The sequence below is a fragment of the Petaurus breviceps genome, unplaced genomic scaffold (genome assembly GCF_028583685.1).
Source record: "Petaurus breviceps papuanus isolate PSGF00001 unplaced genomic scaffold, PetGlider_PUasm1.0 37, whole genome shotgun sequence".
Taxonomy (NCBI): Eukaryota; Metazoa; Chordata; class Mammalia; order Diprotodontia; family Petauridae; genus Petaurus; species Petaurus breviceps.
This window is the reverse complement of record NW_027186296.1, coordinates 94249351-94273164: the sequence shown is the minus strand read 5'-3', so window position 1 is coordinate 94273164 and position 23814 is coordinate 94249351. Positions and strand designations below refer to the sequence as shown.

Below are 23814 nucleotides of genomic sequence, written 5' to 3'. Positions count from 1 at the left end.
CTGGGATTTGATCCCAGGCCCTGATGACTCCAAAGCTGACTGTTTTTTTCCATTATCCAGCACTGCCTCTCCTAAGGAGCCTGGCCTTGGATTTGGGTCTGGCTGTCTAGTGTCATGGCATAACTTCATTGGGAACTAGAGTGTTTCAAAACCTGTTCTCCTTCTTGCACAGTCAACTTAGAATGGCATCAATCCTTCCTCAGACCCTGCTGACCCTGGCTATGCCCATCTTCTGGCTTACTAGAAGGCTATTGGTAAATGCAGAATCCACATTACACCCCTCAGCCAATAAGGAGGCCACTCTTGCTCTAGCCTGGTTCTCAACTTTCTCATTTCCACAAGTGATCCCTACTTCAGTCATATGTCATCAACCCCTCCCTCATCTAGGGAACATCACAGAAACAGGTATGTATCATTCCTCTACTTTAAACAATAGACCTCTTTTTAAAGTACCCCTAAAATCCAAAAGGACTTTCCATTTCTAGTTGCTAAACTGGAATTAGAACCTCAACTTCTATTTCCTTAGGGTAATATAGAAACTCTTTTCATGTCTAAAGTTCAAGAATAAATATTGGTAAAGCAGAATTGAATTATTGCAGATATCTTGTATTCTAGTCTTGACTTTACCACTATCTTGCTATGTTGATACCCCTTTTTTGAGGTTCATTCACCTGCACCTGAGACAGGAGGACTGATCTTTTTGAGTTCAAATTTGGCTTCAGACACTTTCTGGCTGTGTGGCCCTGGGCAAGTCACTTAACCCTGTTTGTCTCAGTCTCTTCATCTGTAAAATAAGCTGGAGAAGGAAATGGCATACCACTCCAGTATCTTTGCCAAGAAAACCGCAAATGGGATCTATATCCCAATGTTCCTTTGGGAGAGTCAATACTCCTTTCTGAACCTTAACTTTTGTCTCTATCAAATGAGAGGTTTGGTAAGGCCCCTTTTGTTTCTAACATACCTCCTGTCCCTGAACTACTTTAGTCTGCCAAGTGTTGAGTTTCCTTTCACCTATTCCTATGTACATACACCTTCTAGACTATCATGGCAGACTGCCTTCAGTTACACAGAAACCCTAGGAAATGTCATGAATGAGGGAGGGAAGGTGCTTCAGGGATCAAGCCTCCTTGAGTCCAGTCTCTTTTTGTTATATTGCTTTTTTTACTCCTATAGACCCTCTGGCTCCTGACTTTTTGCCTTGAATTTGGAATTGTTGTTGGATTTGACCCGACTATTTTATCCTCCAGGTTCCCAGTATTCTTCTGTTTGCTAGTCTATTCCACTATTGCTCCTTGGGACGCTCTTTACTGGATTTGGAATTTTTATGAATTTATGACAAGGTTTGGAGGTGATTATTTTTTCTAGACAATAAGAACACTTGCTTATATTTTATCCTGGGGAGGAAAAATTAGGATTATTCCTTTTGTCCCCTTCCCTTTAGCTGAGTGGCTAAAGATCACACCATAATCAAGTGGAATGGTTGGTCTTGATTGGCTGAGGGCATGATATTTAATATTTATTTAAATTTATTTAAATCTATAAATTTATAAAAATATAAAAATTTATTTAAATATACAAATATTTAAATCTGCCAGTAGGATCATTTGAGGCAGAAGAAAATTGGTTTGGAGTTAGCTTAATACAGAGTTGGGGATACCAGATAGAACAGAAAAAAAGATTCACTATTTGAGCATCTTTCTGAGGAAAGGGCAACTGTACCACATGGTATAGGTATTTTGTTGTTGCTATTTAGTCTTTTTCAGTCATGTCTGACTCTTCATGACCCCATTTGGAGTTTTCTTGGCCAAGATATTGGAGTGGTTTGCCATTTCCTTCTCCAGCTCATTTTACAGATGAGGAAACTGAGGTAAATAGGTTTAAGTGACTTGCCCAGGGTCACATAGATAGTAAGTATTGGAGGCCAGATTTGAACTCAGGAAGATGACTCTTCCTGACTCAGATACAGGTGAATGAACCTCAAACAAAAAGGACATGCTATACAGGCAAATCTTGCTGAATAGTGTTAGACTAAATGCTGTAATAGGATAATTAATACAATAGGAATATTATTATTAATGGACACAGAATTATATAATATCAAGGTTTTGTCACTTTATCATATGGTTTGGTTATAATTATGGAAGGGAGCTGATCTAGAGAATCCTTGATTAAACTGAGAAGCTCCCCAATCAACCCAATGAAGTTGCTGAGTGAAGGCCATTATTAATTCCTGATCAAAATGATGGTGTTCCTCAATCAAACTACTGAGATTATAAGGTGCAAGCCACTGTTTGAAGCTAATTGACAAGTTCAGCCTCTTCTGCTCATAGATTATAAAAGCAAGCTGATCTCACTCTCTGTGGCTTTAAACTCTTAAAGATTTTCTTGTATAGCAAAATGGAGGCTGAGGGGAAAGGATTCTATCACCTTTCTGCTCCCATCACCATGAGGTGACCAGGTAATAGTGATTTATAGAAGCTTATAGTAGTAGAAACATATACTCCCAGGCAGCCTGAGGAGGTCAAGGTTGCTACCTAACTTTCTATCACTGGCATAGAGGAAGGAGATTATGAATTCCCTAAGCAGCATGATTCTGAGGTTTAGGCTTCTAGTAGAGAGAGTTGATTTCCTGGGTAGCACCAGCTTTGAGAACTGCCTGGCGGGTAGGGCCATGTTTGAGTTCCTGAGTTTGAGAAATGGGGCAGGAGACCTTCTAGAGAGAGATTCCCTGATGCATCCTACTTCTTGGAAAATGAACAAAATAGTCCACATTATTCCCACATAATATTCTATTTGAAGAGCTGAGCCAGTGACTTACTCAGACATTGCAGGTCATATAAACATTGCCCTAAGAAAAACCATGATGGTGAGGTACATGCAGTATTTAAAAATTTGACTTGGGGGTGGGGGTTTTAAACCATAACATATGAGGCTAGGGAAGATTATGTAGCACTCTGCGGGAAGACACTTATCTACAGCATAGAAAGTGGTCCTGATTGCAAACCCAAGCTCACTTCTCTTCTAGAGTGGGGAGTGGGGGAGCTGAGGAGTTGATGTTTCTGTATTTGCTCAGTCTCTTGTAGTCCTTAGAGTTTTGTTTTGTTTTTTTATATTTTCTATGGATTGAAATAAAGGCTGTTTCAACACTATAACCATATTGTATGTTGATAGCTTCTGTAGGATGAGTACTTGGCCACTCATGTTACCCATTTGACATATCTGAAATTCACCAGACCAAAGTATCCATTCCTGGCCGCTGTTTCCTTTTGTGTGAAGTTTCTCCCATAAAAATGTAAGTTCTTTGAGGGAAGGAAGTGTCTTTGCTTTTTATATTTGTAACCCCCAGCACTTAGTATACTGCTCGTGCTGGATTCTGAGTCAGCAATACCTGAGTTCAAATCTAGCCTCAGACACTTTACTAGCTGTGTGACCCTGGGAAGTCACTTCATCTCCTTCAGTTTCAGTTTCCTCATCCATAAAATGGGGACAATAATAGCACCTCCCTCTCTGGGTTGTTGTGAAGATCAAATGAGATAACTTTCCAAAGTAAAATGCTTTGCAAACCTTATAGCACTATATAAATGCTAGTAATGCATAATTCTTCTAAGCACATGGTAGGTAAACATTTTTTCATTCATTCATTCACTTTTATGAACACCATCGACAAAAGTTCTAGCAAAGTTTTAAATTGGAGACTTTCTTGGATTAAGGTGGGGCCAGAAGAAGGGATCCCAATGGATCAAAGAAAATGAGAATACACCTTTTGTGTTAAGCCTCCAGGATGGGACTTGGTTTGACCTAGAGTTCTTGGTGACAGGGTAGGGGAAAGGGATGAAGGGAGAAGACTGGTCTATAGGGTACATAGCAAGTTAATTCATATCGTTAAAGTTCTGTTTGGGCTACCCTGTGTGGTGCAATCTATAGTTACTAGATTGAATAAATCAAGGAATCATTCAGTTAATTTGGCTAAATGTATTTTACATGCTTTTGGTTAGAACCCCCTGCTATAATTTCTGAAATTTACTCTTTTCCCCTCTTTATAAATAAGCCCTTCAAACATTGTCTGACGTGCATGGCTGAGGGTGTAGATGGAGAAGAGGAGAGGGGAAACTTGAACTGGCCACAGCCTGAGGTTTGGCCAAGCAGAGGGTGTGGGTAGAAGAGAAGAGTTCCAACCTAGGCACGATCTCTAGGGATTAAGCTATCTAGAGCATCAAAGAGTTTTAGAATTCACAGGGAAGACTCAGGTACCCCAGGTAGAGGCAACCCTTTAGGAGAGACCTAGAAATGAAGGGCCCACACTCCTGATCTTCATGCTTCCTCTGCTGGCTGCCCATTCCCTCTGTCCTTGGCATAGAGATTGTCTTTGGCATGCCTAGAAGCCTCTCTTGATACTGGCTCCCAGCCCTGACCAACAACTTGTAGCTCTTTCTAGTGGTTTATACCCTGGCTCTCCCACAAGCCCCAAACCATGCCTGCAACGCCCTATACTACAGAAGGTGGCAGTGTTTGACCATCCAAAGGGCAGAAAGCTTCTTTCTTCCCCTTTCAAGCTTTATCATTCCCAGGTGCTGCAAAAGAAAGATGATTCAGCTTTTCCGGCTACTAAAGTACACAAGGTGAATTGGAGTTTAGAAGGCAAAAACCACTCAGGGCACTGGCATTTTCCCTGAGAGATATTTTTAAACTCAATCAGAAGTGGACTTTTCGGTTGGCCAGAAAATGATCCAACACTTCCATTTCTTTGGGTAGACACAGTCTCCCTTGGCTTTTGATTTTCTTGCTCTCAGGAAGCTGGTTTGCGTCTCTTTAGTGGTCTGGATGACTCTTCAGATGCCTGTTTGTGAAACTTGAAACCAAATCTCTCTACTAAATTAAACTTAGTTCCATTTCTGAATTCCTGCTTAACCTCAATGGATGAGGTTTTTAAAAAGCATATTCTTTCTCTTGGAGAAGAGATAATGAAACCTGTCTCCCACCTCACAAGCAGAGAGGTGGGGAGGACTGCCAGGACAGAATGTTGTGTACACTATTAGACACAGTCACGATATGGGGTATTTTTGCTTAGTCATTTTTTTTTTGCCACAAGGGATGGTTCAGACTAGAGGGAAGTAGGGTTCTCCTTCCTCCAAATGCCTACCATGTAAAGAAAAGAAAAGATGTCAACAAAACTTTAATAGTTTTGAAACAAAAAGTAGGCACCTTTTATAGCCTAATAGTTTGTCTCTTGGGAGAGAAGGCTGAGGGGTGTTGTGGGATCACACAATTAGCACTGGAAAAGATCTTTAGAGGATATCAAGAGCAGCACTCACTCTGATGAAAAAACTAAAACACAGAGATGCTGAGTGACTTACCCACAGTCAAACAGCTAGAAGATATCTGGGGTAGGATCTGAACCCAAAACTTCCTGACTTCCAGTACACTACTCTACCCCTGTATTCTATCTCACAGAGCAGAACATCTGTGAAAGTTATGCTTTTCCTGAAGACTGGCTTAAAAATTCCATTCCATTCCATTCTACCAACATTTAGTCAGTCCCTATTATGTACAACGGAGCAGCTAGGTGGCACAGTAGATAGTGAGCTGGGCCTGGAGTAAGGAAGATGAGTCTTCCTGAGTTCAACTCTAGCCTCAGACACCTATAGTTGTATGACCCTGGACAAGTCACTTAACCCTGTTTGCCTCAGTTTCCTCATCTATAAAATGGGCTGAAGAAAGAAATGGCAAGCCACTTCAGTACCTTTGCCAAGAAAACTTCAAATGAGGTCACAAAAGAGTTGTTCATTACTAAAACAACTGAACAACAACAATTATGTATAACACATCATGTTATATATCTGAAATGTAAACAGTTTGCATTCCCAGGAGGGAAGGATAAATTGTGTATACAAATTGGAGCATACAAAATGCTGTAAGCAATTTGAGGAGGGAGATCACTCCCAGCTGGGGCAGGAAGGCTTCATGAAACAGGTGGCACCTGAGCTGGCTTTGAACAAAGGGAAGGATTGTTCAACAGGTGGAAAAGAGAATAAGCTTCTGGCTAGTGTCCCAACACATTGGGTTAATTCCATCAATGCTCAAATGACCTCCACCAGCTCCCCTGCTTGAAGGGTTGTTTAGGCGACAAGGTATTATCTCATTACAATTTCCTTTATTAAACAGTTTGTAATTAATAAAATAATTTCTGTAAGAGCACTTGGAAAATAAGGTAATATACAAATGTGATTTCTTAAACCACTATTAGTTGAGAGGCAGACTAGTGACATAAAAGATCCACTGGGGCTTTAGCCTGGAAGACCTAAATTTGAATCCTGGCTCTGCCACTTACTAGCTGTGTGGTCCTGGGAGCAAGTCGTTTGATCTCTCTGAAACTCAGTTTGCTCAGCTTTAAAATGGGAATGATATTTGTACTACTTACTTCATAGGATTGTTATTAGAATCAAATGAAAATTAGATGAAAGTACTTCAAAAAAGGCAATGAACCACATAAATGTCAGAAATTATGATTAAATTTGTCTCGTGTCCAGTTCCACTTGTTTTTAGAGGGCAGAATGCTAGTAGGGAAGGAAATTTCTATACCAAATAAATCTTTCTTGAGGACCTCCTAGATGGAGAGAGGAGTTCATGGCTTGGATCCAACCACCATTACTGAGATAGGATACATACTTAGCAATGAAATGTTTCCAAATTTAAAGATATAAGATTTGGCATCTTACAAATCACACACACACACACACACACACACACACACACACTATTCTTTCTGAATTGTCTACTTCTGGTCTGCCCAGGAGTCCTATACATTAGCAGATTCTCAGATATTTTTGGTCTCTGGAGTCATTTACACTCTTAAAAATTACTGAGCCTTCCCCCCCAAAAAAGCCTTCTCTTTATGTGGGTTATGTCTATATCCATAGTTACCATATTAAAATTAAAATGTCTTAGTATTTTTTAAAATAATTTTTACCTCACGGTCCTCATGAAAGGATCTTGGGGATCCCAAGGGGTCCCTGGACTGCAATTTGAGAACCAGCTGCAAATTCAAATTTCATGTATACTTCAAAGCAATAGGACCCTCAGCAACTGGTATTGATTACTAGACTTGAGTTTTCTTCTAACCTCTGATACTATGTAACAACTTCTCTGAGCCTCAGTTTCCTCATCTGTAAAATGGGTATAATGGTACCTTACAAGGTACCTTATTGTGAGCCTTCAATTAAGCTATAAAAGTAAAATTCTTTGCAAATCTTAAAGCACAACATAAATGTCAGCTTTGATGATGATGATGGCTTTCTAAAATATCAATTTCTCTTTACAAAGTCTTGTTAATCCTATTTCTTTCTTAATAAAGTATTGCTGTGTAGAATAATGTATTTCAGTGGATAGAGAGCCAGCCTGAGAACCAAGAAGACCTAAGTTCAAGCCTCCCTCTGACACATACTAGTAGTGTGACCTTGGGCTTTTTAGTGCTCTAGGAAGATGACCTGCATTGGTCCCCTGACCTGGGAATTCTCCATAACAATAAAGTCACTGTCTCCGAAGGGGTTACATAATATATAAAAGGGGGCTACAAGTAGCCCAATGGGAGAGAGAAAGTTTGAAATCTCTGCTCTAGGTAACAGCATTTCACGTGTGAATATGAAGAGTGAGTATAGGCTATGGCTAACTTATAGCACCTATTCTATTCCTTCACACTTAAATACAGCTAGGATCACAGTTTCCAAAAGGTCATATTTCTTTAACACTTAGAAGTTTACCAAGTGCTTTCCTTTTAACAAGAGTAGCTAGGTGGCAAAGTGGATAGAATGCTGAGCTTGGAGTCAAGAACACTCATATCCTGAGTTCAAATGTGACTTCAGATATTTCCTAACTGTGTGATCCTGGGCAAGTCACTTGGCAAAGTCACTTAACCCTGCTTGCCTCAGCTCTTTTATCTGTAAAATAAACTGGAGAAGGAAAGGGCAAACCACTCCAGTATCTTTGCCAAGAAAACCCCAAATGGAGTCACAAATAGTTGACACCACGGAAAAATTACTGAACTTCATCTTAACAACCTCATCGCAAATAGCAAAAGTATTATTATCTTTGTTATATAGATGGGGAAACAGAGATCAGAGAGGTTAATGACCTACCCAGGATCACACAGCAAATAAGCCCCAGATTTAGGTATTTGAGCCTAACTCTAACTCAATGCTCTTTTCAAGATGGCAGACTACACTCTTGGAAAATGATCAGTTTTAAAGTCATAGCTTGGGTCAGAGGAGGCATCTGCAGGCTTTTATTTTTAATTGCCATTTTTATTAAACTTAGCAACTATTTTTAATGAAGATTTTATACAATTTATACAATTATAAGAACATCTAAAACAGGAAATGTAATAAGTATATTTGAATGCTTACAGCATAAATTTACATTCATGTGAGATGAAGTTGCATGCCTGTGCGTCCTTTGTATTGGTATTTATTATCTCATGCATTTATTAGTTTTCATATCCATCTACTCCCTTATACATGAAGTTTTGAAAAAAAATCATAGAATGTTAATTTTCAGAGATCTTAAAGGTCATATCACCTATTCTCCTCATTTTACAGATGAGGAAGCTGAATCCCAGAGAGTCTGTCACTTGCTTGTGGTCATACAACTAACAGATAGCAGAGGCAGGGGTAGCTAGGTGGTACAGTGGATGGAGTACCAGCCCTAGTGTGAGGAGGACCTGAGTTCAAATCTAAATTTGGATACTTATTAGCTGTGTGACCCTGGGCAGGTCACTTAGCCCCGAATGCTTTTTACTCCAAGTTTGGTGCTTTGCATTGCCTCAGTTTGGGTGGTTGGTGAGGATATTACTGATATGGAATCCTCATTGGGGAAAGCCTCCTTTAAAAGCAGAATAGCTATTAGCTTCAACAGCTCCACGGATCAAGGAGGAAGGAAGAAAGCAAAAACCATGTGCCAACTGGGAGAAGCCACTGAATGAGATTATAAAAGGCAAGAAGTAGGACTAGAGGCCAGTTGAAACCTGTTAGGGTAGTTCATAGCGATACTGGAGGCTGGACTTTTGACACTGCCTTCCTTCATCATAGCAAGTGCCACTTTCAAGATTGGCATCTGATTTGGTACAGACAAGGAAACAGGGCACTTTGTTCAACTATAAGCCATTTCTTAAGTTACAAGTTGTATGTACATATGTGAGAGATGCATCTGGTCCCTTGTGTGTTTTCAGGATAATAATGAGCAATTTTTATTTAGGGGTCTCAAGTCCTACTGACAATTCAATTGTGTTGTGCGGGATGACCTCAGGGACTCAAAGGTTGTACAGGGGAACATAAGTTCTGGTAAATCCTACCAAGCTACAAAGACACAGAGTAGGACCTAATAATAGACTATGCACCTGCTCTCTGAAAACCAGGCTAGCTTGGTCTAGAAAGGCTCATCAAAAAAGTTAGCCATCAAGTAATGGAGTTTGGGGGCGGCCAGGTAGCACAGCGAGTAAGAGCACCGGCTCCAGTGTCGGGATGACCTGGGGATCAAATCCGGGCTCAAATACTTAGCACCCACCCAGAAACACCTGGCCGTGTAACCTTGAGCAAATTACTTAACCCCAATTGCTTAGGGGCGGCCAGGTGGCTCAGTGAATAAGAGCACCAGCTCCAGTGTCAGGATGACCTGGGGATCAAATCTGGGCTCAGATACTCAGCACCACACCCAGAAATAACTGGCCGTGTAACCTTGAGCAAGTTACTTAACCCCGATTGCTTAAAAATAAAATAAAGTAATGGAATTTGGCAAGTCTTGAAACAGACTGCTGAGCTATGAAGAAATTGCAACTCATGTCAATAGAGGAGGTACCTGGATCCTTGAAACTGTAAAAATTTTATGGACATATTGAAGTAAGGAAGTAATGTAATTAAAAGTGCATGAGGAAAGATTTTGTGTCATAGCAGAAAGAACACTGAGCTGCTAGCCAAGACACCTCAGTTCTAGTCCTGGCTCAGGAACTAATTTACTATGTGACAATGGGAAAGTCACTCAATCTCTCTGTGCCTGTTTTCTTTTTTCACTTTTTTTTTTCAAATAAAAAGCATTTATTTTCTCTTCCTCCCATGTCTTCCCATTCAAATCAATCAGCATCCTTACCCTACCCCCACAGGAAAAACAAAATAAAACAAAAGCCTGTAACAAATATACATAATTTAAAAAAGCAAATTTCCACATTGGTCATGTCCAAAACTGCATGTTTCATTCTTGTATCACCTCACTTGCAGGAGGTGAGTAGCATGCATCATAGTTGATTCTCTGGAATTATAGGTGATTGCATTGATCAGAGTTTTCAATTTTGCAAAGTTGTATTTGTTTATTAGTTTGTGAATTCTTCTCCTGGTTCTATTTACTTCACTCTGCAACATTTCACAGGTTTTCTCTGCAAGTGTTCATTTTGCCAGTTCTTGTGACAGAGCAATATTCTATTACATGTCTGCAATTATATTACAGACATTGAAGATGCCAAGATCATCTACTAAATCCTGGAAAGTTGCTAGTCCTCCTGACTTTTGTCCTGCCACTGGGCTTCAGTGACTCTGGAAAAGAGAATGAGGCTGATGCTTCACTTAAATCCAATTCACAAGTATATCAAGACATCCCCTATCACACCATGATGTCATTGGTCCTCTTTGAAAATGAAAGATAAACAATAAAAACAACAACCTTCCATTACATCGACATACCATAATCTGTTTAGTCATTGCCCGATCAATGGGGACACAGAGTTTCAGGTTTCTCTTCTGCCAAATGAGAAGGAAGGATTAGATCACCTCAAACATCCCTTCTACCTCTTGTGCCCCAGTCTAGAGTCAGATGCTCCTAAGACCGAGTCAGGAGAAATGGATTCAGTCATTATGTTATGAACCCTAAGGTTCCATTGTGTCCCTATGAGACTCAGTTCTATGAGTTCTCTAAACTGCCCCTCCCTCAATGATGCCCTAAAATCATACAGCACATTAGGGGCTGAGTTGGGAGGTGACTCCAGGTCTAGAACATGTGCCATGACAGTGCTGCCTGGCCCACACTGTCAGACCAAGAGAAAATGGCCTGTGGAAGAGAAGGGTGAGGAACTGAGATTATGTAACTCAGTAAAACTTTTCACAAACACTTTGTCTTGAGCAACATCCTCTGCAGCCTCCAAAAAAATCCCCGCAATCATCCCCGATATAGATGAGTTCCTCAAGAAATACCTTATTTATCTGACATAGATCAGTACTGACATCCAGTGGTCACAGAAAAACATGAGGCTTCCGTGGGAACCTCATGTATTTTTCTCACACTTTTGTGAGAGTGTTTTTCACACTTTTGTTTCAGATTATACTGGGCCTGTTTTGTTAACAAAGCTTCAAAAAAAGATATTCAACCAAGAGAAGTACTACTAGGCTCAAATCAACTTGGGAGGTGTGGGGGGGGGGGACAGAAAGCTGCTGTTGCTGATTATTTGGGTCGGTCTTTACTATTAACAAATGTCATATAGCACTTTAAAGCTTGCTAAGCCCTTACACACACAATCTCATTTAATCCAACCAGCAATGCTATAGATTCAATACTGCAGCTGTAATTATCCCCACTTTCGATATTGGGAAACTGACTTTCCTGTGGGTCAGAGTTGGTAAAGCAAAATTTGAAGTTGTCTCCCCAGACTCCCACCACCAGCAAATCGAGGTTGAGAATTTGTTTGCAGTATGTCTCTCACCAATTTGAATACAAACTGGGGAATGTCTAGAGTGAGTTCTGCTCTCTACCTATAGTGGGAGTTGAGCGAAGGTGAGGGTCAGAAGGAGGTCTGCATATTGTGCAGGTCTAAATCCCATTTCATTCTCCCTTATTGTTTGTGATGGAAAGAGATGTCAGGCAGAGGATGGAGGAATAAATACCTCCTACCCAGGACCAAGGTCTTGTGAATTCCTTCTTAGGGAGTTTAGGCCCTTCTGGTGCCCATTATAATACAAACTTCCAAAGACTAGCTTCCCCCCTAAAAAGTGCTTATCTACTTCTTCAGGTGACATCTCCCCCATTCAGCCTTTGTAAAAATATAAAACAGAGATGGACATTATTTTTAGATTGTGTTGGAGGAAGGGGCCATCATGAAAGGAGGAGTTGGAAGGAACCTCAGATGCCATCTAGTCCAACCCATACCTGAACAGGAATACTCTCTAGAGTACCCCCAACAAATGACCCTGTTCTCTACATGATGATTTCTAGTCATGGGCAACTTACTCTCTCCTGAAATAGCCCATTCCACTTTTGGATAATTCTAATTGTTAGGAAAAATAAGGATTTCTCTCCTCTGGAGCTGAAATATGCTTCTCAACAATTTTCACCCAGTGATGGGAATGAACAATGCAGTGCTGTGTGTCTAACGATGAAGGGTTGGGGCACCAAGGAGAGCAGTATTATTAAATAAGCAATGGTATCTCAAGAGCAATGTATTGGAAGACAGAAGACCTCTGTTTGAATCTTCCCTCTATACTTACTGGCTATGAAGTCTTTAACGGAACTCTGGGCCTTGCAGAGAATGCCAAGTGAGAGAATGATCACTTTCCCTAGGGCACCAATATCAAATTCTACTTAGAGGAAACACCATGTACCTATGTAAGTCAAAACAAAAAAAAAACTGTATAAAATAAATACAAAGTAGTTTAGGGGCTTAAAGAGTCCTAACAATTAAGGTAATCAGTGAGTCAATAACAGTTATTAAGCACCTACTAGGTGCCAGGTGCTGTGCTAAACACTGGGAATACAAAAAAGGGCAAAATATAGTCCCTGTTCTCAAGGAACTCAGTCTGATGAGAAATACAACATGTAAACTATGTACAAACAAGAAATAGAAAGGCTAAATTAGAAATAATTAACAAAGGCAAGACACTGGTATTGAGGTTGATCAAAACTTATGCTTCCTGGAGATCAAGGGGGATTATACCATACAGTGCTCCCCCCCACCAAAAAAAAAGACCCAAGGACCGAAGATATAATAATTACTGGTCTGAGTTTGGAGATTAAAAGACAATTTTCTTGGTTGCCATTGAATTCCAGGAATTGTTAGACTGGGTCATAGGTCTGGAATGGGAAGGACACAAGAAACTGTCTAGTCTAGTACCTTCCTTTTACAAATAAGAAAAATGAAACCCCAGAAATGTTAAATAACTTGCCCAAAGTCATGAAGGCCAAAAGCAACAAATGTGGGGTTTGAACCCAAATTCTCTGACTCCTGAGTTAGTGCTCTTTCTACTGTACCATGCAATCTTCCCAGCAGAATTTTAAAATACTCATACTCTCAAGTCTCCTGGGAAGCTAAGACCTCTCCCTACAACTATGTGGAGGAGGCAGCTTCTCTAAAATACATCCCATGTTCTATGCTTTATAGTATTGTGGGATCTATGCTTGATCACACTTCAACATATATTTCTACTATCTACATTAACCTGCATTCAGCATTTCTTCATTCAACAGACAATTATTAAATACATACTATATGGAGAGGCACCATATTAGGTGCTGGGGGAAATCAAGTTCAAATAAGATAAGGTTCTTACTGTCACCAAGTCTACAGTGGAGTACAACAAAAGGGAATATAACAAAATGAGGAGTTATCCCTTTTACATAAAAAATTAAATAGGAATTTCTGGGGAGTTTTGCGGAAGCTACAGATGACATGCAAAGACCAGCAGAAGACACAGAAAAAGTTTAGAAACTCAGAAATGAATAAAATATATGTATAGTATTGTATAATATCAACATATTTTGTCTTTTAATACCATAATCATTCAGACTTCTTCTCTATTATGGAGGGCCAAAAAATTGTATGTGGCTTTTCCAGATCACGGGGTGCCTTGCCCCTAACCACTGAGATTTGGAAGGGATAGTTGCATTTGTAAGTGCGTTGGAGAGGCACAAAACCAAGGTCAAAAGGAAAAGGTTGCCATTGACTGGAGGGATCAGAAAGAGCTTTCCAGTCAAAAGGCTCAGAATAAGGAAGACTTTGAATGAAAATAGAAATTGACAATTTGTCATAGATAGTAGTCTTTCTTCCACTCTTTGACCATGGTTGGAACATTACTAGGACATTTGATAGATCTAAAAACTTTTTTTTAATTGCTCAGCAATTTATTTCAAATGATCAATCCCATGAGTATATCACTGATGACCCAGGGATGGCAATTCAGCTCATTACAGCCAGCTCCCAGGAAACCTCCCATTCTACTCTCAACAGCTTTTAAAATTACTGTTAACATCTTGAAAGCTTTCAAAGCTAGGGACATTTTGGCAAATTTAATTTACTCGAGCAGGTAGCTAGTCTCAGTTGTAAGGGCCAACTTTTTGGAGTTTTATCTTCAGAATAGAAGGCATCTATGAATCATAATTAGGCATTTTTCCCGTGGTGAGATTTCTACCTGTTGGAGGGAGAGTTCCAGTCTTAAGAACTTGCTCTGGAGCATCCTTGTATGGTATAACAAGCAAAGAAGCTGCGTTATCCATGGCGAGTGTTAGGAAGAAGAGAATCGAGGCTATTTGCATGCCATTTCAAACAGAAGAATAAGAAAATTGATTGCCTCATCCAAAACCTACTTATCTCCTCCTATAAGACAGTGGTATGGCTTCAGGCCCTCCTCAAAAGAAAAGTCATCCAGTGTCTTTCTATCCCACTTCCAACACTGCATACCTTGAGGATAATTACAGAATAATGAAATCTTTGAGCTAGAAGGGGCTTTGGAGTTCATCTAGACTAGAGAGGTTCTTAACCTGGAGTCTAAATTTTTAAAGTATCTTAACCTTTGTATTTCACTATAATTGGTGCAACCTTCTCATTTTTACGGGAAAGAAAACAGAAGGTCAGAAAGTGGAAGTGGTTTTACCAGATCACATTGCTACATCTGCCTCTGTGGCAGAGCTGGAGAAAGTCAGAATCAACAAAGTGTTATTTAGGTCGTTAGTTTTTTTTTCCCTTTTAGGCCTACGTTTAACACTGGGTCACTTGTTTAGAAAGTTGCAGAGTAAAAGACATATTTTATAGAGGGACAGCTGTTTGGATACATAGCTTTGACACCTCCAGGGGTGAGTTCATCACATGCCTTGGTTAGGGTTTGAAGGGGAAAAATAAAGGAAAAGATTTGGGGGGAGGTTTCAAGAAAGAATAGAGAAGAGCTCTTTCTTCTGGTGCTAAAACTTTTTTTTTTTCCAGTCTAACACAATTACAAAATAGGTATTCTGGGAACACCTCAATTTGCTCATGACCTCAGATAATTTTTTAAAGACACATTTAGGGCATGAAAGTCTCTCTCACTTTATATTTTAGGTGTTCCAAAATTATTTCTGGGGTCCTGTTAATAATCAATTTTAATATACACCTAGAAGGCAATACTTGTCCAAGTCTTAGGAGGCAGTATGGAGGAGAGTCAAGAGCATGTGGATGGGACACAGAACACAGGACATTCAAGAAAACCTATATAGCTGTGTGACCCTGGGCAAGTCACTTAATCCTAATTGCCCTCCAAAAAAAAAAAAAAAGAAAACATATAAATGAGCTTTCAACTTCAAGTCAGAGGGAAAGATCCAATGGTCTTTAGGGTACAATAGTATGACAGACGGAAATAGATCTTCTTTAGTATCACTTCCATGGATTAAAAGAACATCTGTTGAACTATTTTATGGTACCAAGGAGTCTGGGGAGAAGTGGTGGGGGTGGCTTGACCCCCCCCGTCACATGCTACCTTCTGTCTCTCCCTCCAGCCTAAGTCGAAGATTTCAGACATATAATGCTCAAGTTGGAAGGAAACTTATATTATAATTAATTCAACTCTTTCATTTTATAGGTAAGTAAACTAAGGCCTGGGAAATGAAAGATGAACAGAAACAACATGCTCAAGGCCAAACAGCAAGTGAGAGACCAAATCAGGACTTAACTCAAGGTCTACTGGCTCTTCCTAGTCTACATGCTACCCACATATGAGGTATGTCTGATGTTTTAAGGACAAACACAGTTATGCTATTTTTTGTTGCATTATGTAAATGTTTGTTTTAAATCTGGTGATTATGATGGGCACATCATTCTTTGTTCTCTTTCATGGTACTACAATGCCTATTTTCTGAATAAGGGTTATAAGATTAAAAACCGCACTCAACACAATTCAGTGATAGATAGAAAAATCCAAATTGTTTCATTTTGTTTTTATTTTTAATGTTTCTCTGTGTGTGAAAGGGTCTTATGTAGAATGTATGGTGAAGTGGAAAGTATACTATGCTAAGCACCATCTAAGGAGGCCCTTTCTTCCATTGCCCCCTCCCCATAAGAGGCCAAGGTGACCTGGCTGCTCACACTATTTGGTTGCACTGGGAGTCACCAACTACAATCCTCCTGGCAAAATTGGGGAACACCAGGCCTTCCCTTCTGTTCTGACACACTGCGTCCCAATTAAGGTCCCCTAGGCCTTACCTTCTGCCCTGACTTTATACCCTTCAGATTTCTGGACATTCCCATTGTCCCTCCTGCTGCACACCTAGGACTTCTGGGTCTTTTCTTCCATCCTACAGCTGAATTCTCTTATATGTTTCAATTTTTTCCAATTAGAGTACGAGTTCTTGAGAGAAAAATGGTCTTGCCTTTTGTAGTTGTATCCACAACCCTTAGCATAATTCAAGGGTTCTTGGCACTTTAGGTATTTAATTATTTTTTACCATTTTTCTTTTTTTTTTTTTCATTCACCAGGAGACTTAGGTTCTACCTCCACTCCTGCCTCATAGTAACTGTGTGATGCTGGGTAAGTCACTTGGTCTCTCTGGTTCTTAATCTGTAAAATGGGAATGCTAATTCTTCCCTTCCTCTCCCAGAGTCATTGTAAAGATAAACTGAGACATGTGTGAAAATACTGAAAAGCTATAAAATATTTTCCGACCTTAAGATATTCTTCCTATAGAAGACATCTATGTTTATACCAGTAACTGAAGCTATTCCAGTGTCTTTCCAAGTTGTATCTGCTGATGGCAGTGAGCTCCAGGTTAATGCTGCAGATAGCCTATTGACCTAGCTCTGTGGTATTGATCTTACAGTCTGGACTTTTGGTTACTTTAGCAAGAAATCATCATTAACCCAAGGTCCATCTAACACTTATATGCAAGTAGAGTCTAACATCAAAGTATATTCTAATATAACTCTTGAAGACTTATTGCTGGGGTGGCTTGGTGCTACAGTGAATAGAGCACTGGCCCTGGAGTCAGGAGGACCTGAGTTCAAATGTGACCTCAGACACTTAACACTTAGTAGCCATGTGACCTTGTCACTTAACCCCAATTGCCCTCCAAAAAGAAAAAAAAAGACTTATTGCTGTAGTTTGCTTTTAACAGCAACTTAAAGTCTTCTCTCCCCTATTTTAGTGGAAAATGTCATGAATCAAAGTTAAGGGTAAAGTAGAACCTAGGCATCCTAGCTCCCACCTCAATTCTCCTTGACATTGAGTTGTCCTCTGCAGATAAGGACTGCAGAGTTCACATCCCACATAGTAGGCACTTAATAAGTGCCTGATTTATAAATTAATATTGTTTTAAGCACAACTTTGAGTGATTAAGTAATTTTGACTATTATAAATAGCCAAATTAACAATAAAGGACATATGAAGGAAAACGCTATCTGAATCCAGAGAAAAAAATGATAAATAAAAATATATAAAGGATGATTTTTACATATATACATATTTGTGTCTAATGGTAGTCACCTCTGGGGGGAGAGAAAAAAAAGAAATTTACATGATAATTTTATTATATATTTAAAAGGAATAGCAAGTTGTACATAATAGATTTGGAGTTTCCTGGGCAATCTTTTTTTCATTCCATTATATTATGGAAATGCTTGTTCTATTTCATGAAACAAAAGTAAAATAAACAAAATCTTAAAAATAAATAATAAATTAATGAATTGTTGCCTTCAGTTTCAAGTTGAAGATCTTTAACTAGAGTCCTGGGAAACTCCTAATTCACTGCTTGTAAATCAGAGTTGAAAGGGCCCTTAGAGATAGGTAACAGGAGTAAAGGGTTAATATTTATTAGTACTTTAAGGTATTCAGAGAGTTGCATATGCATTATCTCATTTGATCCTCACAACAACTCTGGGAATTTGACCCCATTATAATCTCTATTTACAGATGAAGAAACTCAGGCAGACAATAGTTAAGTGACTTGCTCAAGGTCATACAATTAGTAAATATCTGAGGCAAGCTTCAAACCCTGGTCTTCCTAACCATGATGCCTTTTCCTGGAGACTATCTGATGTAATCCATGTTAAACATCGAATCCTCTAGGAAACAGCCCTGACAAGTGATGATCTAGTTTCCATTTAAAGACCCCTAGAGAGAGGCAACTAATATCTATTGAGATAGCCCATTCCACTTTCAACAGCTCTAATTGTTAGGAAGGTTTTTATAACCCTCAGCAGAAACCTGTCTCTCTGTAATTTCCACTCACTACTCCTATTTCTGCCCTCTAGAGTCAAATAGAACAAGCTTAATCACTTCCATGTCTTTGGATCCCTCCTTTCTTTCAAAGCTCAGGTCAAAACATCTCTGTTTACATGAGGTCTTTATTGATCCCCCCCCCCCCAGTTTCTATTCATAGCTATTCTCTCCTCCACATTCCTTTGTATTCATTTTGTTTGTATTGATCTCCCTTAATATGATGTACATTCCTTAAAGATGGTACTGTTTTATTATTGTCTTCAGATCCCCAGATCTTGACACTGTGCCAAGCATATATAAGGCATTTAATAAATGCTGATTGGTTGTTTACACATGACAAATATTCACGATGTCCAATCTACCCAATGTCCAGCCTGACTGCAGAGTTTGGGCCAGGAATAGGGCCAGCAGTGTGAGATGGCTGAGGGTCTTCCCAGAATGCCAATGGAGTTACCTTGATGTGTGGTACCAGGGTTCAGAAACAGTGGGCTGACATTAAGTGGGGGAGAGGTCAGAGCTGGGGTTCTCTGTAGTAAAGAGGGGCAACCAAAACAGAATTTAAAAAGGGAAGTGCTAGAACTTGGTACAAAGGTAATTGTTTAGTTATTCCAGTCATGCCTGACTCTTCATTGACCCCATTTGGGGTTTTCTTGGCAAAGATACTGGAATGGTTTGCCATTTCCTTCTAAAGCTCATTTTACAGATGAGGAAACTGAGGCAAACAGGGTTAAGTGACTTGCCCAGGGTCACACAGACATACAAGTGTCTAAGGCCAGATTTGAACTCAAGAAGATGAGTTCAGGCCCTACACTCTACCCACTGTACCACCTTGCTGCCCACCCAGGTAATAGTAGCTAGTAATAATAGCTAGCATTTATAAAGACCTTTAAGATTTGCAAAGTGTTTTACAAATATTATCTCATTTAATTCTTACAATTACCCTGAGAGGTAGGCATTGTCATTTTTCCTGTTTCTGAGAGGAGAAAACTGGAGCAAACAGAATTTTAATGACCTTCCCAGGGTCACAGAGTTAATAAGTGTCTGTGTTGGGCTTCGAATTTAGGTCTTCCTGACTCCAGGTCCAGGCTTGATGTACTGCATCACCTAGCTCCCTCTTTTAAGGTATGATGATAGTGATAAAAGAAGGAAGTCAGGTCAAGCATTCAGGAGTCAGACCAATTACACCAAATCATAAGCTCACAGGATCATGGCGATGGAAAGGACAGCTGTGTGACTTTGGTCATGTCAATGAATTTCTCTAAGGCTTAATTTCACCACCTGTACATTGAGTGGATTGGACTAGATGAGTCCTAAGGTCTTTTCCAGATTTAAATCCATAGTTCTATTATTAAAAATCCTGGGGCGGCCAGGTAGCACAGCGAGTAAGAGCACTGGCTCCACTGTCGGGATGACCTGGGGATCAAATCCGGGCTCAGATACTTAGCACCATACCCAGAAATTACTGGCCATGTAACCTTGAGCAAGTTACTTAACCCCGATTGCTTAAAAAAAAAAAAAGTCCACAAACACCAGAGTCTTGAGTAGAAATCCAGTGATCATTTGTACATAATAGATTTATAGTTTCATGTGCAATCATCTTTTTAAAAATTCTACTATGTAGGGGCGGCCAGGTGGCTCAGTGAGTAAGAGCACTGGCTCCAGCGTTGGGATGACCTGGGGATTGAATCTGGGCTCAGAAACTTAGCACCATACCCAGAAATAACTGGTTGTGTAGCCTTGAGCAAGTTACTTAACCCCGATTGCTCAAAAAAAAAAAATTCTACTATGTGATAGACATGCTTGTGTTATTTCATAAATTAAAAATAAAATAAAATTTTAAAAAGCTAACATTTAGAAAATAATGAAAAATTACAGTCTGGAACCCAAGAGAAAGTCACTTGTACTGATGGCTAAAGAGAGCTGGGACTGGGATATTAACAAGGCCTAACTCTTAGGGATGGCTCCTTCACAGCCAATAAGGCTTATGTGCTACCCTTCTCCATCCCAACATGTGGGTACCAATGTACTTGGTGTAAGAATGAGCAATTCAGCACTATGTAAAGGATAGTGGGGGAACCAACCTTAAAAACATTGCCAGGATGAGTCAGTAAATTCCTACCACTTTAAGCATTTTATTTGCTTACTTATTTGCTAATTCATCTGGTTCTTCCTTGTTAAAGACTAAAGGTTTGAGATGAGTTTTGTCCTTTGTATGTTGATCTGTTTTTATTGATAGTTATCAAGTTGGTAGCTTGTGGGAAAAAAAATTTAATTCCTACTGTTCCTCTCCTCCAAAGCAGCCAGTGCTGAAGTCCAGAAAACTCCAGTGGCCACACATCCCTGACCAGGGAGTACAATGGGCAATGTAATGCCACCTAGTCAAAGGTAAATTGCAAGCCTTATGTATGACATAGAATGTCAGACTTGGAAAGATCCAGGGTACCTGAGGAGATTCAGGCCCCTCATTTTACTGACAAGGAAACTGAGGACTACAGAAATCATAAGTTTAAAGCTGGAAAGGATCTTAGAAATCATGTTCTCCATTTCACAAATAAGGACACACAAGTAGTAAATTTAAGAGCCAGGATATGGGCAGCTGGGTAGCACAGTGGATAGGGAGCCAGGCCTGGAGTCAAAATGGCCTTAGTTCAAAGCCAGCCTTAGATACTTACTAGTTGTGTGATTCTGGACAAGTCATTTAACTCTGTTTACCTCAGTTTCCTCACCTGTAAAGTGAACTAGAGAAGGAAAATGGGAAACTATTCCAGTGTTCTTGCCAAGAATATCCCAAAATGGGGTCACACAAAGAAGTGGATGTGACTGAACAACAACAGGATTTGAACCCAGAGCTCAAGGCCATTGTTTTTTCTACCACATCCCACGGAATTTCAGGTTATACAGAGAACTGACTCTGTCTACCCCTACCTGACTTTCAAAGCTGCTGTCAGACTTGCTGTATACCATCTATCTGCTTCCTTCCAAAAGGTGCCTAACAGCCTCTGAGATGAGCAGGAAGAGAATGAAGATAGAACTTCAAAGATTGGCCCTCATGTAGCTATGCCATAAGTTGTAAGGTTCTAGCAGCTGGGGTTTGGGGAAGATGTGCTGATCCAGCATCACTGAGGAGAGTGGTTAAAGGCAGAGCAGGGACAGCTGCACTAACAGAGCAAAGCTGTGGGTTTCCAGCACACACCACAGAACAGAGGGTAGAAGAGATACTGTCACATGGAGCAGGAAGCTGTTTTATTAATTACCCTCACAGAGTGAGCTGAGGAACAAAGAGACTCATGTGGTTGAGAAAGTAAGCACTTAGGTAGCCCAGTGGAATAATATTCCTCCTTTCTCTATGCCCAGAAAAAAAAAAGATAAACAGGAAAATCAACAGGAATTTGTTTTAAGTGCTGTGAAAGGGTCTCTTTTTTCTCATTTAGTAAAATACAACTTTTCTTATTAATACTTGGCCAGCCATCATTGTTTCTAACTTGTAATCAATTTCTAGGTGTGTGGAAAGCCTTAGATTTATTTGGCATCACTTGTCTAGGCCTGCTGCGTTGGAGATCCTATTAGCGCCCACTCATTTTCAGCATATTTTATTTATTGCATTTTGTGAAATGAAATAAAATAAGAAGTGTGGTGTCCTTCTCAGAGTGTTACCCTTTCCCCTGTTTCTTGCATGCAATTTTTCCCTACCATAAGGCCACAGCAAGAAAAGAGGCAGCTTCCATGATTTCCAGACCCTGATTTTTCCTCTCAAATATTTGGTTTGTGGTGGGGGCTTCTGCAAACCAGTGATCTCCTTGACAGATCAGAATGGTTAGTGCTCCTTGTTGCCCATCAGCTGGACTTTGACATTTTGTCTTGAAAATGTTCTCTGATAAACTTCTTCCAAAAAAGGCTACAATCAACCCACTGAATGAAATCATTAGGGAGAAATGATCAAAGTAGAGAGCCTTGGTATGGCAGATGAAAAAGGAATAAGATGACAAATATGCAATCAATCAACATGAATGTATTAAGTGCCTAGAACGCACCAAGAATGGTCATGCACTAGGAGATAACTAAAAAGACACCCCTCCCCAAAAAAAAGGAAAAAAAAAGAAACAACCCCTATGCTCCAGGGACTTGCATTCCACCATAAGGCAAAATTTAGATAAGACAATAGATTTGAAATCATTGGAATTAGAGGCGGGATAATCTGAGTTTGAATACTCCCTTAGACACTTCCTGGCCAAGTGATCCTGCACAAATCATTTAATTTTTTCTCAGCCTCAGTTTTATCATCTGTAAAATGAGGATAATAACAGCACCTACGTCACATGGCTTGGTTAACATCAAATGAAATAATGCACACACACACGTAAAGCACTTTATAAACTTTTAAATGCTATACAAATATTAGATATCATTTATTATCGATGTGTAAGATTTTTATTAAGTAAATATTATGGGCTAAGTAGTGAAAAAATTATTTTCAGCAGCTTGAATTAAGAAAGGGTAGTTATGGGTAATGGTTCACCAATGGTCATAGGCTTTAGCTATCTCCAGAAAGCAGAAGAACATTTGTTAGTGAGTTATATAAGGAACCCATACTTTTGAGAATAACGTACAGGTTAGGTAGAAGAGCAGACCAGCTTGAGAAATTAGAATGGGAATTTGCCCAGCCTCCCTTGGTGAGGTTACCATTATTCAATGGGAGATCTGGCTCTGTGCCTGAGAACCCAGAAGGAAACTCTTAAATACAAAAGTTAATCTCATAATGATCTCCAGGAGAACAGTTATTGATTGGGAGAAAATGAAATGGGAATGGAGTAGAGGGAAGGACGAACAAGAGATTAACTAGGTCTCTTTCAGCTGTAACATTTTGTTATGTCAAAATCTGTGAACTGGAATTTGGTTTCTAGTATATTGGGCTACCTTTATTTGGGCCCTGGAAGGGAAATTATGATCTGTTTGGGAAAGGCACTCAGTAATAGAAATATACACAAGGGGAAATGAGCTGAGATTGTAGCAATCTCTCCAGGCACTCTAAAATAAAGATTCGTTTCAAAGAAACCAGAGAGCCAAGATATTTGAGCTGTATTAATTCATTCACACAACAAACTATTAAGTGTATACACTGGATAAGGCGGCTAGGAAACAGAGACAAAAATTAAAAGAATAACTTTAATAGTTAGAGTTTTTCCTATCCCAGACAACACAATTACACATTCCATTTTCAATGTGAATAGTTTTGTGTTAGAATTAGGAATAAGCCTGCTTTGCATAGGCCTGATCCTTTGCTCTGAATATGCTAATAAAATAGCCTGAAATGATCCATTACTGGATTCATGAT

The 23814-nt window shown here is 39.6% G+C and overlaps 1 long non-coding RNA gene across 1 annotated transcript in view; it reads left to right on the top strand.

Annotated features, from left to right (window-relative positions):
• Positions 1–23814, top strand: part of LOC138168671 (uncharacterized) — a 59205-nt gene that overhangs the window by 15415 nt on the left and 19976 nt on the right. Inside the window, exons 2-3 of the long non-coding RNA XR_011170175.1 lie at positions 15852–15989; positions 16745–16796. This is a non-coding gene — a long non-coding RNA (uncharacterized lncRNA). The remainder of the gene's footprint in view (positions 1–15851; positions 15990–16744; positions 16797–23814) is intronic.